We start from the raw sequence: 17,718 nt of genomic DNA, 5'->3' as shown, positions 1-17,718 counted from the left end.
CACCACTCACGTGTTTCACTTCCGCTCCAAGTGATTGCTTTTTCAAAGGGTAGATTTTGATTAATAACCACGCCTCGGGCCCTTCACTGCTTTGTAGGCTTGCCTTGTGTTGTTGCTCGCAATGTTGTCGTCAATATCCTTTAATTCCTCGTCAAAATGTTTTCTATTCTTTTGCTTTAATATTTCATTAGCTGCTTACTGGAGATTTTCGTCATTTTTTGTCTTCGTCCTTGTGTTTCGCACTATATGTTGTCTGTATATCTCTTTTTGGTTGGCAAGCGTTTACTGGCATTCACTATCAAACCAATCATTTCTCCGAAGCCGAAATTGTTTTGATAGTGCGATTTAGGTGATACCAGGTGTCATCTATGAGTCTCCTCGAGTGGATAGGAGCAAATCGTTCTTCCAGTTTCTATCCTCAAATTTTCAAAAAGGGTTTTTTTATTCGGTGGGTCTTTGAGATTCGACACCTGTAAACGATTTGTATAATACCATGCAGTCATCACGTCGTAGATCCTGGATGCTGATCCTCTGGTGATGAGAACTTTGTGTATCTGGTTGAAGGGGATGCCATCTTGGAACGCTTATGTCCTTTTGTGAACGCGCTTATGCGGGAAGCACGGTGTTGGTCGTTGCCATTTGTCATATCATGGGAACTGTGCTCCCAGATCCTCCCTCGATGTGTTTCCTCATTCTCAATCTTGGCATTAAAATCACCATATTGACGTCACTTGGAGGCAATGCGTCATATAATCTTCTTTGGCTATCGTAAAATTGCTCTTTGACTTCGTCGTGGCTTTCTTTAGTTGGGACGGATGTGATGACAAGCCATATATTGAAAACCTTGGCTATGATGCGAAGTGATCACAATCTTCCTTGTATGGGTTTGAAGACAATAACATTTAAAGTTCCTATTTACGATGAAAACGTCTCCAAACTTTTAAAGATTGTGTGTGACCTCATGTTGGTTATCTTAAGGTTGTACTTGCTGACGTGTTTGAAATTGCTTTGACAGCACCAGAATTGTGTAATGATCAGGCACTCCATTCGAACAACTTTTGAGAATTTTTTTGAATAATGTAGGCCATAAATAACGAATTTACGTGACATTAGTCCTATGAAGCTCGTAATTAGAGTTTGCCAACTGCGGGAGGTGTAGCGATTCCAATTTTCATCTGAAAATATAAACCTTAATGCAGCTAAAAATAATCAAAATTAAAAATTTTGCAGTTGTTGTGAAAAAAATATTTAAATTTTTATCATTTTCTTTCACTAGTTGTAGAGCATTCTTAAAAACAAACAACAGAAATCATACCATTGATAATGATCGGTTCATTACTTTTTGAAATAGAATTCTCGGAAATGTGAGAAAAGTCAATTTACGGTGAAAAGAATGTTCCCATCCCCTTTTGCATGTAAGGCGACCCGCTTTTCAAAATTAACGTAGATTTATGTTACTCATTGCATGCGAGAGGTCCCATCTTTCTACAAAGTTTCGAAGCAATCGGAGTAACCGTTTCTGAGGTAATAGATGACAGGCAGACAGATAGTAAACCGATTTTAATAAGGTTTTGTTTTACACAAGTTGTTAAAAAGCCAAAAAAGTAGGGAAAAAAACCTACTAGGTTTCAGAAAATTTTTGCTTTTTGAGTAAATGCTGTTTGATGTTTAAATGTGTTTATTTTTTATTAGTTTATACAATTATTAATTTAGATTTAATCCTAATGAATTGTAGTTTAATAAAATATTTTTTTTTGCTAAATCTAATAACAGTTTTTAATTGGAATTTTTTGTCGTTTTCATGGGACATTGACTCATTTTTGCACCGTATTGTATGCATTTCTTCTATAATAACAACGTAGAAAATAGATTGTACCTTGAAATATTAATTAAATATTATTTACTAATATTAAAATGAAGTGGTTGTTTGAAAGGCCGCAGCAAAAAGCTAATTTCGATTATGCTTACGCCGGAGTGTGGGAGTCCATCCGTGCTTTATACATTTTTAAGAAAAAAACTGAAAGAACGTCTGAGTTGAAAATATTGATTATAAATCTAAATATGTCCTAGTCTAGATGTTTTTATAACTTCTCCTTAAATTTGTTTTCCTTGTTTCATTACACTTCAAAGCCGATAAATGTCTCATCCTTCTATAAACTTTCCAAACTTATTCCACTCTATTTCTCCTATTTTCAACATGTTGATATTCCCACTAAAAACTTTTACATGGTTGCAGGGCAGACGAATATGTATGTGTTTGCGTACGCGTACGTACATAGTTGTGCACAGCTTCCAGATAAACATATGAACTCGGAATTTACTAACTCTTTAAAAAGACAATTTCAGTTTTAACTTTGTTTTCAGTAACGAAAATTATACTTGCCGTCATGCGAGAATTTGATCTATTTAAAAGTTGTTATTTAATTGGAAAATCAGATTGAAACTGTTCTTTAATAGATGTTCGAACGTTACCTAGTTATCGAGGGAAGTTCTTTGGGTTTCGAGGAAAATTAAATTTGTACATTGTTGTCAAGTTTGGAAATATACCTGGATGTACGGCTAAAAGGAGCCTGCTCAGTAAATAAATTGGAAAAGGGGTGAGTTACGTGGGGTGAATCCAATGTCACTGTTAAACAACCTCTTGTGGAGCAAAAAGGAGGAAGAATACATTCGTTTTCGAATTTAATTTTAATTAAAAAAGTTGTTGATTTTGGTACTGGAAAGTTAGTAGGCCCTAAAGAAATCGTTTCGAGGAATCAAATATGCAGAAAAGTATACATACTTTTCTCTTAAGGAATAATTATTTTGTTAAAAGATAGTTGTATCTTCTATTTTATTGGCTCGAAAATACATTATAAATGTTGGGTGTGGGATGCATAGGGATTGGCACCATCTAAAGATATGATAATGTGGAGTATCCTCAAGGATCATGGTGAATGCTGTATGTATAAGCTTTTGAAGGACTTGTCTCCTAAACTTGGCGTAAATTGAGACCAGATTTGGATATGACAGCATAACATAACAATAACAACATCTATTTTCTCAATTTCAAAATATTAAATTTTGAATACTCTCTTATAAATGACGTTATTTGTTGTCCATAGTAGTATGGATATTGCGGAAAACAAAAGACACATTTGTTTTGAGAATGATGGGGTCCTAAGTCCGCATCAACTTAATGCTGGACCGGACCAAATGGGGAGCAACTTACTCCCTCTTTCCTGGTCCACGGACCCCTCGCTTAGGGCTTGCACCCAAACTTTTAAAAAAAGTCAAGCGACGACGGCTTTACGGTTTCTTACCAGGGCAGAGGCAAATCGTCAGACGCTGCCTCACCGCTGCCCTGGGAGCAGCGTGACCGTAGCGGCTCGCAGATGTTGAATGCTCCCTTATATAACTCGTAGAACACGACATGCCTACGAATTACATTGAGCGCAAATCCGCCTTATTGACCAGAGCTTGGCCAGAGCTGAAATATTCGTTTTGAGAATGATGGGGTTCTAAGTCCGCATCAACCAGACCAGACAGACAGTAAACCGATTTTAATAAGGTTCTGTGTTTACACAAAACCTTAAAAAATGAAACCTTCACTCACTTTTGAACTAATTACAGTCTTTAAGGTTTTGTGTTTACAGGGAAAAAACGCTTTAATGTCGTCTGTCTGTCTGTCTGTTAGACCCGATCCACTCGAAAATGGCTGAGTCGATTGTCACGAAATTTGGCGAGAACTTGTGGTCTGAGAATCACTGTACATATAGCATGTGGCGCCATTGTGTTGGGTTTGAAGGGGGTGTAATTTTATTCTCTGAATATGGTCATGTGGGGTATCAGATGAAAGGGCTTCATTAGTACTTTCCGAAAACCTTCTTACTTTTGATATTGGGTGAAATGTAGAGTGGGGAACAAAATATGCGGCCCAAAAATTGAAGCAGGTCTCGTTCTCAGAACCTACCCGACAGAAAGATCTGGAAAAATCGCAGTGATGCGCCTATACAAAATCTAGGCCTCAACATACATCCCGTTCCAATATCTGCACAAATAAAGTTATGTGTGCGTATGTAAAATATACTTTAGTGCATAGAGTAAAGAGGAAATGCGCCAAAATGCCAATATATATAAAAGAGTATTTTATATTTATAGCTATTTATGTGCATAGAAAGTTGCTCATATAAGATGAACATAAAACTTTTTACCTGAATCGATGAGCTTCTGGTATTCCGATTTTTTTTATATAGAGGTAGAAAGCATCGAAAGCGTTATTGTGGGACTTTAACCCACTAAAACCACCTCTCCTCAGTCGCTATCCTCCACGGCGCTCTAACATTCGAAGCTCATGAATACAGCTTATGGTTCCAACAACTACATTCCACACTTCTTGGGATTCGAGCATTTGGGGAATGATCGTCTCCACTTATAAGGGTCTCGTCAAGAGAAGTTGAAGCTGTTCCCTCTCATTTGCACATGTCAGACACACAAAAAATATGTGCTCCGAGTCTCTGCAATCGTAGACATTCAGGACAGAAGGGAGAATCGTCATGTCCAAAACGATGTAAATACCTACGGTATCCACCATGCCCGGTCAGAAACTGAGTCAAGTGATAGTGTACATCTCCATGGCTGCGCATAATCCAAAGCTGGTTAATTGGAATCAGCCTATGCTTCCACCTCCCCTTGTGGGAATTAATTCAACGTTCCTGCCACAACCTGATCCGTCGGTTATCTGCGGCATTTTGGTCAGTATGTACTTTCCAATTGTATAACTTTCACATCTCTTCAACCAAAATATCAATGGGCACCATTCCCGCGGCTATGATAGCTGCTTTGTTTGACGTTGTTCGGAATCTTAACGCGCTCAGACGATATACCGAAGAAAAATTTCTCCCATATGCATGAACATTAAGGGCTTTTGTCCAAACTGGTGTTGCGTACAGCAAAATGGTGAACACACTCTGGCTAGCAACAGCCTTTTCGGTGATTGGGGTCCTCCAATATTGGGCATCATGCCAGTTAACGCAGCTACAACTTTCCCTGTTTCCCCGCTCGTGTAGCTTAAGTGTTTCTTGAAGCTCAATCGATGGCCCAGCATAACGTCCAGGCATTTGATGAAAGGCTTGGACTCTATCACATGCTGTCCCACATGAAATCCTAGAATTTCTTTAAATTTACAACTGCTGACTAGTTTTGTATTCCGCCACCTCTGATCCACTTGATATCAACCGATCCTTTATCAGGCTAACCGATGTGCCCCGACAACATCCTCCAGGTGTTTGTCTAGTACAACAATTGCGATGTCGTCTGCATAACCAACAAGTCGGGAAACCGGAAGCTAGACGCTTCAGGTATGAAAGGTTTTGTTTATTTCTTTTATAAAGAGATTTGGGTGTGTATTTGTCCCATTAGCATGTAGCACGTAAAATATGCATATATTATGTGAAAATAGCCACTTTCAAGTGATATTGACATTCATAGTCTCGAATTTGCAGAGAAGCGACAGCTTTGACTTAGTATTACTTTGTTAGTAATAGCGCGATTTTCACCAAATTTGGCAGAATCATGCTCTATACTGTAGCCTATATTGTTGCAAAATTTTGTGATTCTAGGGTGAACTTAAGGGGGGTTTTCCTGTAAATTACTAAAAATTATAGTAATGTACTATTATTGACTTTATTTGAACAGGTATCGATATGGAGGGTATTTCGGAGCCTAGGCACCATATAGTCACCGCCCGCTGATTTTTTTCAGATTTTTCGGTTGAGTAGTTTCTGAGAATGGGTTCGTAAAAAAAATGACCACTTTCAACACCCCGCACCCCCCACCTTTTCAACAAATGTCAAAACTAAAACTGGCTTCGAAAAGTACTAATCGAGGCCTTTAATTTGATACCCCACATGACTATATTTGATGAAAAAAAAATTTACACCCTCCCTTTGCATGTATGGGGACCCCCCCTTAAATTCGATGTAAAAGGATGTATCTCACTATATGCGTGAGCGTTCACAGTTCCCACCTTTCTACCAAATTTGGTGCCAATCGCTACAACAGTGTCCGAGAAAAATGCGTGTGACGGACAGACAGACAGACAGACAGACAGACAGACAGACAGACGGACAGACAGACAGACAGTAAACCGATTTTAATAAGGTTTTGTTTTACAAACAAAACCTTAATAAGGGCCGCTTGTTGCGGGTGTTTGATGCGCAGCACATGGTCATCATATCACGTTCCAGTGTAGTGGACCAGAACTGAACCTTGAGACACTCAGCCGGTTATCAAATATATATATGTATACGTCGGTGTGAGAGAGGAACTTTCTATCCACGAAATAATCACTAATTATAAAGTGAGTATCCGTGGCCACATTTAGTTGGCTCGAGAATCTTAATATATGCTGCCATTGCGCTGAGTTGAAAGAATTCACCACATCGAGGGTGATAGCACAGTATTTTTTGGTACGTCCCTGCCACCTTTTACTTGCAATTGCTACTTCTGCCGGATTGAACATTGCATTAATAGCATCTACCGTTGATCGGCTGGCGCGAAAACCATATTGTTGTGTGGATATGCCTCCTGCTTCCTCTAAAATAGGGAGCAGCCTGTTTCATATAATGCGCTCCAGCAACTTTCCCGTACTGTCCAGCAAATAAATGGGATGATACAACTGTGGCTCACTAAATGGTTTACCACTCTTTGGTAGTAGCATCAGCACTTGCCTTTTCCACTGAGTTGGGAAAATGCTCTTTTGAAAGCAGGTAGTAAAAGGGGAAACACACCACTCCGGTCCTGCTTTTATCGCCGCCTTCAAAGCCACGTTCGTCATTCCGTCCAGTCCGGGTGGTTTTTTAGCCTCTACCATTTCGCAAGCAATCGTAAGCTCATCCTTTGTTATACTTAAGATATCCTCGGGAGATGCTCGTTTTCGATGCCTTAGCCCATTTGCTTTGTGGTAATAGAGTGGTTACTATTATCCGCAACAAAACCAGGCACCCGATTTGCGAGGACCTGCTTCCTTTCAAGTTAGCCATTAGCGCTCTATAGGCTCCTCCCCACGGATTGATGTCGGCCCCTTCGAAGAGTTTTTTTTAAAGGAGTACCGTTTACTTCTTCGGCGCGTTGCTAATTCCACCACGGCTTCAGTAATCTGTGAGCGTTATTGCTGTGCCTTTGCATAGAGGGATCACAGGCTGCAACCATGTTCCTGACAATTTGCTCAGATTTTTCGCTCGCTGTACCTGTTAGTGTGAAACTATTCCGCGTCAAACATCTTTGAGCTCCGCTACTTCATCATTCTCCTTTTTTCCATTACACTAAACAGCATAGCAGGTAATGTCCTTTATCAATGCACTGCCTACGAAGGCAATATCTACCACTGAACCTATCCTCCTTCATGTAACATTCGCTCATATTCTACACTTGTTGCGCTTGATGGAGCGGTGCAATAATCATGCATCCCTTAACTGGCGTTGCGGTTATTTCTTCGAATAGGGATCGTCCTATCGGCCAAATCGGGCATTCTTCACGTTTGTCGGTGGCCCATACCGCGTTATCTTTTCCTCTGTATGGTTCGCTAATAATCGTCACGTTCACATCGGGTTCTTGGACTGCTGGCTAAAAAGATTATGTGCGCCCTCGCAATATTTGGTTTTATCTGAATGTAAACTACGTGAGGTTTACTCTTTGCTTTCGATACGCTCCTAGACAGCGGGCATTTTCGACTTTCTGTGGAGTGGCTTTATAATATAAGCTACATCTTTACAGAGCATGCATTTACAGTCATTCCGCCGCACCACCTGCATTAGTCGTGCTTGCTTGTGTAAGATGTGGCTATATGACCGTACTCCAGTCACTTAAAACATAATAATAATAATCGTTGGCACAACAATCCATATTGGATCAAGGCCTTGAAGTGTGTTAGAGCACTTCATTCAAGACCGTAACGGTACACAACAGAACACTGTAGGGGGCAATGTGGTCAGCATTACGCTCGCCCGAGATTATTACCCACAGCTGAGTCGACTGGTATCCGACGTCAAATCACGATACATATCCCACTGCCGCCAGCGAGATTTGAGCCGCGACCTTCCGTACGACAGCAAAACATAAAGCAGGAGATATTTTCTCCCGAAACCAACGGACAACCCATTCTATCTCGCGTTTGACGGTTTTCCCTTGACCTTCCGCAGAATCTCAGCATAAGAAAGGTCACCTCTGCTTCCGATAACTATTGCATACAGAGGAGGCTTCCTTTGTTTTACCTGCTTCCTTGGCGTCAGAGTTATCCAAACATTTGCTCCTATCTTTTAGAATTCCATTTGGGAGCTCGATTTGAAGTCCAAATGTTGCATTCCCTCCGTTACTGTTTCTTTAGACTCTCGACTATTCTTTGGTATTGGAAGTTTAACGCCAGTATCCTCCATTTCTTCTCTGATCCTCTTTACGTCCTCTAGGGCTTTCAACTTTGGACTTGTTCCATCCTTTTGAATGATCGATGGACTGCAGAATACTAACATGTTTAGATAAAATCTGTCAATTTGATTGGACCCCTGACAGAGTTTAGTGCAGTTGCCATTGTTATTAGTCAAAATATGACATCTAATTTTGGAGATTTACTGCAGTTTCCTTCAGATCATCCTAGAGCCGTAAAATTTGGGCGTAAAATAGGTTTTCATATGAAACAGCATTCTGGAAATGTGTTGAAAATCCTACTATTATTAACAAAGTTATTGTAGGTCAAAATTGCATCTTTTGCGTCAAATTACTACTCCCTAAGAGATAAAATGTCAGTTTCAAATGTGAACAATGGAAAATTAATGTGCTAAAAAAACACTACACAATCATATTTAAGTGAATTTGTTCCATATCAAGACCATGTTGCGTAATACTCCGGAATTTTCTATAATTGATCCCATCACTTTTACATGTCATTTGAAAGCTAAGCGTTGTCAACTTTGCAGGTTTAAAAGTTTAAAGTACCGTTACGATATTGCATTTTGAAATTTAGATGAAAAATTATATTTTCCAAGTGATGCAATTGAAAAAGTATCCATTTGTACTAAATTTTACGTAGTTTCCGAAAATAGTATCAAATGTGGGATTAAATGGTTTAAGGAAAGGAAAATTGTGATTTTGTTGGGAAGTTCAAGCTTTTTGACACTATTCACGAAAAACGTTATAACTCTGTAATGTAAAATATAGAGTGCCCATTCCAAGGCCCATTTTTCTTCAAACAGGTGGTATTTTGCACCGTTAGAATTTTTCCCATGGTGAACGAGACACACTGTATAGTTATATAAGGTGGCATGTTAGTAAGTGGCAAAAGTTGGTTCTGTTATGTGATTGGGGAAATCTGGCTTGGCGCAATCTCAAACGAAAACCACATCTGCTTACGGACCTGATACTCATAGACTTTAAGAAGGTCGAAATGAGAGAAAGGGCAACAGCTTCACGCGGTGGGATCCAATTCCTGGATGATGTGCGAGTATGTCATCCTAGAAACAAGTCTCGTAGGGCAATGGTGTTGTCTAGGCTTTATGGTAATTATGTATTAATATAGTCTGAACTACCTCATTGCCTTTATTGCAAACTAATTTTCATTTGTAAGTTTTGATTCTTCAGATTTTCCAACAAACTTTCAGTGCTCTTATAATAGCTATTCACATTCTTGCAGTAGTTATCGCTTTTTTTATAAAAACGAGCCATTTTCCTAGATTTTTTTCCATCCACAATGGTTTTTAAATTGTATATGCAATACAAATTTTCCTGCAAAAATCTGACGGAACTTGCGAATCGTTTTGGATATTGTCGCTCCTTTAGGATTTCGTACAATTTTTTTTATGGAATATCCCAGAACTTTTCAAGGGTTCTACTCTGCGCGGAAAAAGTTAGACATCAGAAGAAGTTCTATTGGAACTTTGAGTTGCATCTGTCAGAATACAATTTTCGGAATTCCAAACACAATGAAATGTTAAAAATACCTACATTGCCTTGCTCAGTCATAAAGTCATTTCAACGAATTATCGTTAGTTGTTTCATTGTGATAAAGAGTGCAACTTGTTCGAGTTTCCATTTTTTCCGTGAAATCCCATTCCATATCAAGGAAGTATTTCGTTTAAAGCATCCATATTTATATATATATATATATACTTGCGCTATGGTGCAAAGGAGTAGCGCTCAAAATTGCTTCTTATCCAATAGAAATCTGAAAACGGTAGATAGTAATCATTGAATCCTTTCCTTGTAATCTTCGCTACATGAGACATAAACCTCTTGAAGAAGGTACTCAAATGGTACCGAATAGTCCAGCCACGTCATCTGCAGATACGATATTGGATGAAACTTGACAACTAAGCTCGTCTGAAGGAGTATTGAAGAAATTGAGGCCGCTTTTGGTTTAAACGCATCGTGAAAATGCATTCGAATCCATATGCGACGTTATGATTTTTCTCCTCTCTTATTCGACAGAACTATATTCACCGATGAGCTTATGCCTTATGAGTTCGTATTCAAAGTTAGTAATGAACGATAATATTAGGCTGCTATATTGATTGCCTTCTTTGTTGTACGTCAATCTTATTCTCAGAATCTTCGGCAGAATCTTTCTTCTAATAGCACATCTTGAAATAGAGTTCTATGTATTATATGCTCATAGCCAGATGGTATTTTGACTTTGACATTACACTACCTAATGTCTTTATAATATGTTTTGCATCCGGAGTCTTTTCCAAATCGTACATCTGCTCAGATTCAGATACTGCACGTATGCATGTTATTTACCATTATTAAGACGAAAGCATTTCTTCGAATCCAGTGGTGTAGCTGGCACGTTAGGAAGCGAAAACATCTGCGGAATAATTCAATTTCGAGAATATTTCAGGATTTTCATGAATAATTTGTTACTGCCTGTCAGGATAGATTTTTTTCTGCACTTAGTGTCATTTATTATCAATCCACTTGCTTATATATATATTTATATTTCTTTCTTTTTCAGATTGTACGGCGACTTTACCGTGACAAAATTTGGTATGTACAATGTTTGAGAAGTTGGGCAAAAGAAATTGATTCTAAATGGCATTTTATTTTATGCGATGGAGAGGTTACTTTGGTGATTTGACATTAACCCTTTCCGAAATTGTTGTCGAGTCTTAAATGCCTTATGGAGATGCTGTTGACGATGACTTTTCTAGGTCACGGAGTATCTAGATCTTTTGAGAGGTTTCTGTTTATTCTGCACCATGGAGAATTGATTTGTGATTTCATAATAATTATAACTAAGGGTTTAAGGGTTTGGGACTTGACCTTTGACAACTATAGTCGTATTACCGCCAGTGTCAGACAGTATTAGCAGCTAGCTTTTCTTGGTTATTTTCAAACAATCTTGTGTGCGTTTTGGTTTATACGTTCCCGTCAGCCCCATAAATTGTTTCTTTCCTGGTCAACTGTTCTTCCTCCTTCTTGAGTTTCATGATAGTGAAACGCATCCCAATTCCTCAGAAAGTCCTGCTGACTTATTTCCTGCTTCATTGTCATCTGTTGTAATATGGTCCCGAATCCTTATTGGAAAAACAAAACCTTGTGAGGATTGTCTCACCTAGTTGTTTATTGGGCTTGCGATATTCTGCTATTCTTTCTATCTCTTTTGATGACACTCAAAATATTTTTTATGGACAGATCTCTTGCATCTGCTGCCTCTACTGGGAAAAGTCCTTGGGTATACCAGGTAATCATTTATTATTTTAGGTTCCCAGTCTGTCCTGCTGCTCATTCGTGACTCGTTGTTAATGTGAAACTTTGTTGTCATATTGGGAAAGTATAAAAATTTGTGGGCTAGTAACCTGCAAATTTCGAAACTACACTGCTGCCGAAACGTCAATTACGACTAACTTCAGGGCTATGATCTTTGGCTTCGCCTACGTTCTTCTTACATCTTTCTCTGTGCGCACTGCGCTGTTGTATTCTGGAAACTCAAGTAATAACATCTGATGTTGAACTGTTATTGACGGCTACTGTGAAGCGCATTCTCTCGAACTGAGAGCCGTTTTCTGACAAAATTCTGAATGCAAGATTAAGGAGCATCACAATTTTCGAGATAGTGGAGAAGGATGTTTCTATAAGCAATTACACGCAATTCGGAATAGGCTTTTGATGTGATGGGTGATCTGAATGCCGAATGTACCGGCAGTGATGGGAAGTTTGCGGATTTATGTAACTTCCTCCACCTCGTCATTGAGGGCATATTTTTGGAGCACAGGACTTCCCATAAGATCAGTTGTTTTCAATTGACCGACATCGTATGGGCAATCGGATTGACCACTGAGAGATCAGCAGTAGATTTAGGAGTTGTCTTTTGGATGTGCGTAACAAGAAAGGTGTTGACATGGGTTTCGGAAAGGATCACGGTTTAATGGTCGCCTACTTTCGCTTGCGTGTTACGTCTTTCGCTTTTCGCAGGGTTGGTGAGTTGCGACCCTCCAATTTCAAATTCGACCGTTTATATGATCTAGTTATCGTGTTTTCACTCGATAGTGGGAGAGCCCTCTTGTTGATTGAACGTCAAATACCTTGATGAGAATTTGGTAGACATGAAAAATGCTCTTTTGTTGGGCGCTATACAAGTCGTCGGCCTAGTCCCCAAGGGACGTCGCAAGATTTGGCTAACTGTGAAATGATGGAAGAGACTGCATGTGTGTACATGATGTGCGGCAGCTCCAATACCGTGCGATATTCCGGGAAGTTCAACGTAGTGTGCGCTATAGTAAAGAGAAATTGGTTATTGCGCTTGTCAAGAAAGTCACAATAATTTGCAGCAGACTATGCTGCAGATAGTAGTGATTTCAGCACTGTATGTCCCATTACGAAAGGACTTGCTTGTGGTTGCAAATCTTTCGATGGTCCTGTAAGGGACGTTAACATTCCGCCTCTTGTGAATGAAATGGGTAGTCACTGTAACATGTGTGTACGGACTGCTCCTCTAAATAAAAGGGAAATCATCTCGGCCATCCACTGTAACGAAATAAAGCCATTGGACTCCTGCTGTTTCTGCACATCTGCTACTTTTATTTATGTGAAATCTTTAGGAAGCCGATACCTAAAATAACACTGGAAAGCATCAATTAATATCTTGACGGAGAACAGAGAGAGTTGGACTGAAAATAAACACCAACAAAACGAAGGTTTGCGGTCTGATGGGCCATCGCACTCTCCCTGTCTGCATTAATAGATAGAGCTTCGAATGCGTTGATCAATTTCTAGGAAGCGTGGTTTCTGCTGACGATATCACTCGATGCATTAACGACGCTAGATTCGCCCTCCCTGCCTTTTCTAAAATCTGGAAATACAGTTGTCTCAACAACAAGATCAAATTGAGACTGTTCTGTGCTAATGTCCTTTCTGTGTTGCTATATGGGAGTAGTACATGGAAAGTGACCCGCACTGTTACTGAAGACCCTCAAGGGTTCGTGAATACTTTTCTGGGACGTGTCATCCGGGTACGCTTACCTGATACTTTTTGGAAAGAAAAGAACTTGGTCGACGCACAAGCCGGCTACCCGTGGACGATGTGACCAGAAGGCGGGAGTGGCAATGGATAAGCCATACATTAAGGAGGGGCGAAACTTCCATCACTGGCTATCCATGCAGTGGAATCTACTATCCAATGTTGGCCGATGAGTGTTTTGCCCCGGTAAATCCTGAGGTAAATTGAACGATGGCGGGTAGACATGATTGGTGTTGTGCCCTATTAAGTGGCAATCATATATGGATAATGATTAGATAAAAAATTAACATTCAATTAACATAAAATGCATTAATGATGAATATTTTCCTAGTAGTTTATCGTGGTTTCAACAAATCGATATTTTTTCGTATATTTTGAAAGTATTATACTTTGGGAGACGAAAAACGCATCGTTGAGTAGGTGACGATGCACTAAGGATTCGGATTTAACAGAGAGAGGAAAATGGAAAATGAAAAACCAAGAACATTTTCTTAATTCCACGGCCCTGGTATTGCAGATTGCATCGTAAGTTTCTGCAATCATATTTTATACCATATTTTATCTTTAACCCGTTTTCCCGAAAGTAGATTTTCTTAAATATTGGGGCATCATTTCTGCCAGAAATATTTATCGAATTCATTCAATTTTTCCGGTTGTTCAGTGGACATATTGCTATGACTTTCCGAATCAATTTTTGAAAATTTTGACTTATTGCATTTTGACAACCCCTAAATTATTAAAAGAAGTCGGAATACCGGAAGCTCGCGCTTTGGGTATAAAGGTTTTGTGTTCATCTTATGTAAGAAACTTCAATGCACATTTTTCTATCCGTATATAACTACAAATCCAACACATTCCTTCATATTTTCCCAAACTACATGACGTACATACATATTACAGCTATAGATATTATCCTCACCCTAAACAAACAAACTGTCTCTTTCCAAATACTTCCGAATATGCACGTATATACATAAACTGATCGTACCCATATTTCCTATTTACTTCGTGCACAGTAGCATACATACGTACATTTATAGTACGTATATTAAATACGGCTGGTTTAATGTACAAATATATCTATCTGAATTAGACATTACCCGCAAACTTCATTAGCACGAATAGACTATATACTTACATACACACATGTCTGTTTCGAGTAATTGATATTCATGTACAAATGACTAAAAAACTAAAACAAAATAATTTTTTTCCGACGCCATTCATATGAACTTACTTGTGTTATTGACGAATTGATATGTGATGATGACGTCATACACGTTGTAGAATGCATGAAATTCACTAAAAATAGCAAACTTTTTCAATAATATTGGGATTTTCTTCAAACTTGAGCAAATTGTCCATTATGTTATTACCGAATTTTGTACTAATGGGGTAGACATAAGGAAGATTACCGGGTAAATTTCTAAAATGTGGAAATATGTTTTGCTTGTGCAGATATCGGAACCGGATGTATTTTGAGGCCTAGATTTCGTAGAGATTGCACCACTGTGATTTTTTTTAGATTTTTGGGTTGGATAGGTTCTGAGAACGAGATCTGTTGCACTTTTTAGGGGTCATATTTTGAGCCTTCACTCCCCTATGTGTCACCCGATATCAAATATGGAACCAGTTTCAAAAAGTACTAATTGAGCCCTTCCATTTGATATCCCACATGGCCACATTTTATGAAAAGAAAGTTTGCACCCTCCATTCACATGTATGGGGAGCCCACCCTTAAACTTACGCAAAGTGGCACCACTTACTGTATGTAAAGGGAAAATAGATCACCCGCTCTCACCGATTTTCGTGACAATCGGTCTAGCCGTTTCCGCATAAATCGGGTGTGACAGACAGACATTTACTTGATTCTAATATTCATATAAAACCGTAAAAAAGCGCCAATCACAACTTTTTTATAAAATGATGCATATTTTTGCCAAATTTCAAAATATTATAATAAAAATCTTGAAGGGGAAAACATAGCAATTATTAAGAAATATATTTTTTTTGTGATTTCGGAAAGACAAGGCAAAAGATGACATGACGATAAGATTCGTATATGTGTATATGAGTTTAATATGTTGTTAATGGCGTGGCGAATGAATAATTCATTAATTCGGTGCTGGTATTCTATAGTATCTATAGTATAAATTCCCGCTATATAACTAAATTTGACTTTGGTTAATAATAATAAGATTCCCCTCAATAACATGCCGTATAGTATATTATTCTTTACGTTTCTCCAAAATTTTATTATCCTAGAATGTACTTACGAGAGGAGGGAGATTTATAGTGAATTTCGAAAGTATAGTAACATATCACACTACCATACAATTAACTTTATTTGAACAGAGATCGGTATGAAATGTATTTTTAGGCGTAGACTTTACATAGAGGCACCTTCATGTTTTGTGCGAATTTTTCGGTTAGGCGGTTTCCGAAAATAATTCCTGTCTCGCTTCAAATTTGTATTTTTGTAGCTCCTCACTCCCTTTCACGTCGTTGAAGTTAAAACTTGTAAATCGAAATCTCTCATTTGATATCCTCAACAGCTATATTCCGAGAAAAAATGTGTAACTCTTTTCCTCTTGTATGAGAGGCCCTACCCACATAAAACCTCGCTTACATCGACCCTGGGGATTTTGCAACTATTGACATAAGACATGGCGCCGAAAAATTTCGTGCAAATTTCATTATAATTAAGAAAATTATATTAAGTCATGTTTCTCATGTCAATATATTCCACCGGAAGAGGTCATAGCAGAAGGAGATTGATTGATAAGCGTAAATTGCTTCATTTATCTCCATGTATCCATGAAAACGCTTTAAGATTTTATTTAGGAATAATTCTGTTCATACTTTCTGCAATACAAATTATTTATTTATCATCACCTTCATCAACAGCGCACCAGCTGGTGTCTGCTCTAGGTCTATTTTAATAAGGAGCTTTAAATATCCCAGTTTTGCGCCGAGGTCCACCAATTTGACACCTGGCCTACACAATGGCTTAATTTCCGGGCTGAGTCATTATCATCCATAGGGATTAAGGATCTGCCCATGCAGCCTATGTGCTATCCCTTATAAATCGTGTAAGGGCTAAAAAATTCTTTGGAGGATTCTCGTCTTGAACGAGATTAAGTGTTCATGCGTATTTGCAGCTAACGGCGTAGGCGGCTAGAAGATCGCCCAGATACCTTTTGATTTTAATATGTAAACACACATATTTGTACGCACTACACCGCAACAAAATTCCAACCGTGGCGATTGAATGGAGAGCTTTGGCCCGACCTGCGGTTAGCCGCTGACTTGACTGTACACACTAGGCGTTTGTAATGCGCGGCTAACCGCCAGTTAAGGGTATCTCGCAGGCATAAATTTCGATTGCTGTTTGATGGTTTCAGATAATTTCTGCAGTGATTCATCAACAACGCAACACTCATCACATAAACATGTCTTCTCAGTACTTGAAAACGAATTGCAAATTGACCAGATTCGTAACGTGCTTGGAGTAAAGGATGAATCCAACATTTCTTCCTTTCCTTTCGTTTTTTTTTTGTAACGGAACCATAAATATATAGCACCAGTTAATTCAACAGCGTCCATTTCGTTTCTGAACAAAATACCCTCTCTTCGGTAGCCCAACTGCTTTATTTACGCGATTGAATAACAGCCAGCCATTTAAGTCGCGTCACGGGGCTAGTCGCGGCATCAAACCCTTAAAGAGTAATGACTCCTCAAGGTGGCGTCCTTTGATATCAACATGGAAAAGTTTGGATTTTCAACCCTACTCCGGGAAAAAGAGAGGATGAGAATGTTATGAAGAAGAAAGAAGCAAGTCCTCCCTTACTAATCCCTTGGAAGAATTGTAGCGGTCTTCCCCGCCCGAAAAGTCATGACACTTCAAAATGGGGTTATTTTAATGTCACGGCTATTGAGCTTAGCTTCGAACCTCAATTCCGGAAGCGTAAAGGAGGAAATGAAGGAAGAAGCGGTGGATCCCCTCTCTCAGTCTCTGTTGGAAAATCGCGGCGGTCAGCCCCCCTTAAAAATTATGACGTCTAAAATGGGGCAGAGAAATTGATATCCTTGTATATCAATAATCAATATATCAAAGGTAAAACAACCAGTTCTGTAACAATAAGCATTTTTGATATGGCGTGACATTTGTAAACCAATTGTGTATTGTTCGGCAATTTAACATTATGGGGCTGGACAACCTTTAGTTA

General features: G+C 38.9%; 1 protein-coding gene across 1 annotated transcript in view; it reads left to right on the top strand.

Moving 5' to 3' along the window:
* Nucleotides 1-17,718, top strand: part of LOC119658982 (cadherin-87A) — a 582,773-nt gene that overhangs the window by 56,295 nt on the left and 508,760 nt on the right. The window contains exon 2 of the mRNA XM_038066864.1: nucleotides 10,985-11,016. The gene's annotated coding sequence lies outside the window, so the exon portion shown is untranslated. The remainder of the gene's footprint in view (nucleotides 1-10,984; nucleotides 11,017-17,718) is intronic.

The sequence above is a fragment of the Hermetia illucens genome, chromosome 6 (genome assembly GCF_905115235.1).
Source record: "Hermetia illucens chromosome 6, iHerIll2.2.curated.20191125, whole genome shotgun sequence".
NCBI classification, from domain to species: domain Eukaryota; kingdom Metazoa; phylum Arthropoda; class Insecta; order Diptera; family Stratiomyidae; genus Hermetia; species Hermetia illucens.
Note: the sequence above shows the minus strand (reverse complement) of the source record. Positions and strands in the feature narration are given on the sequence as shown.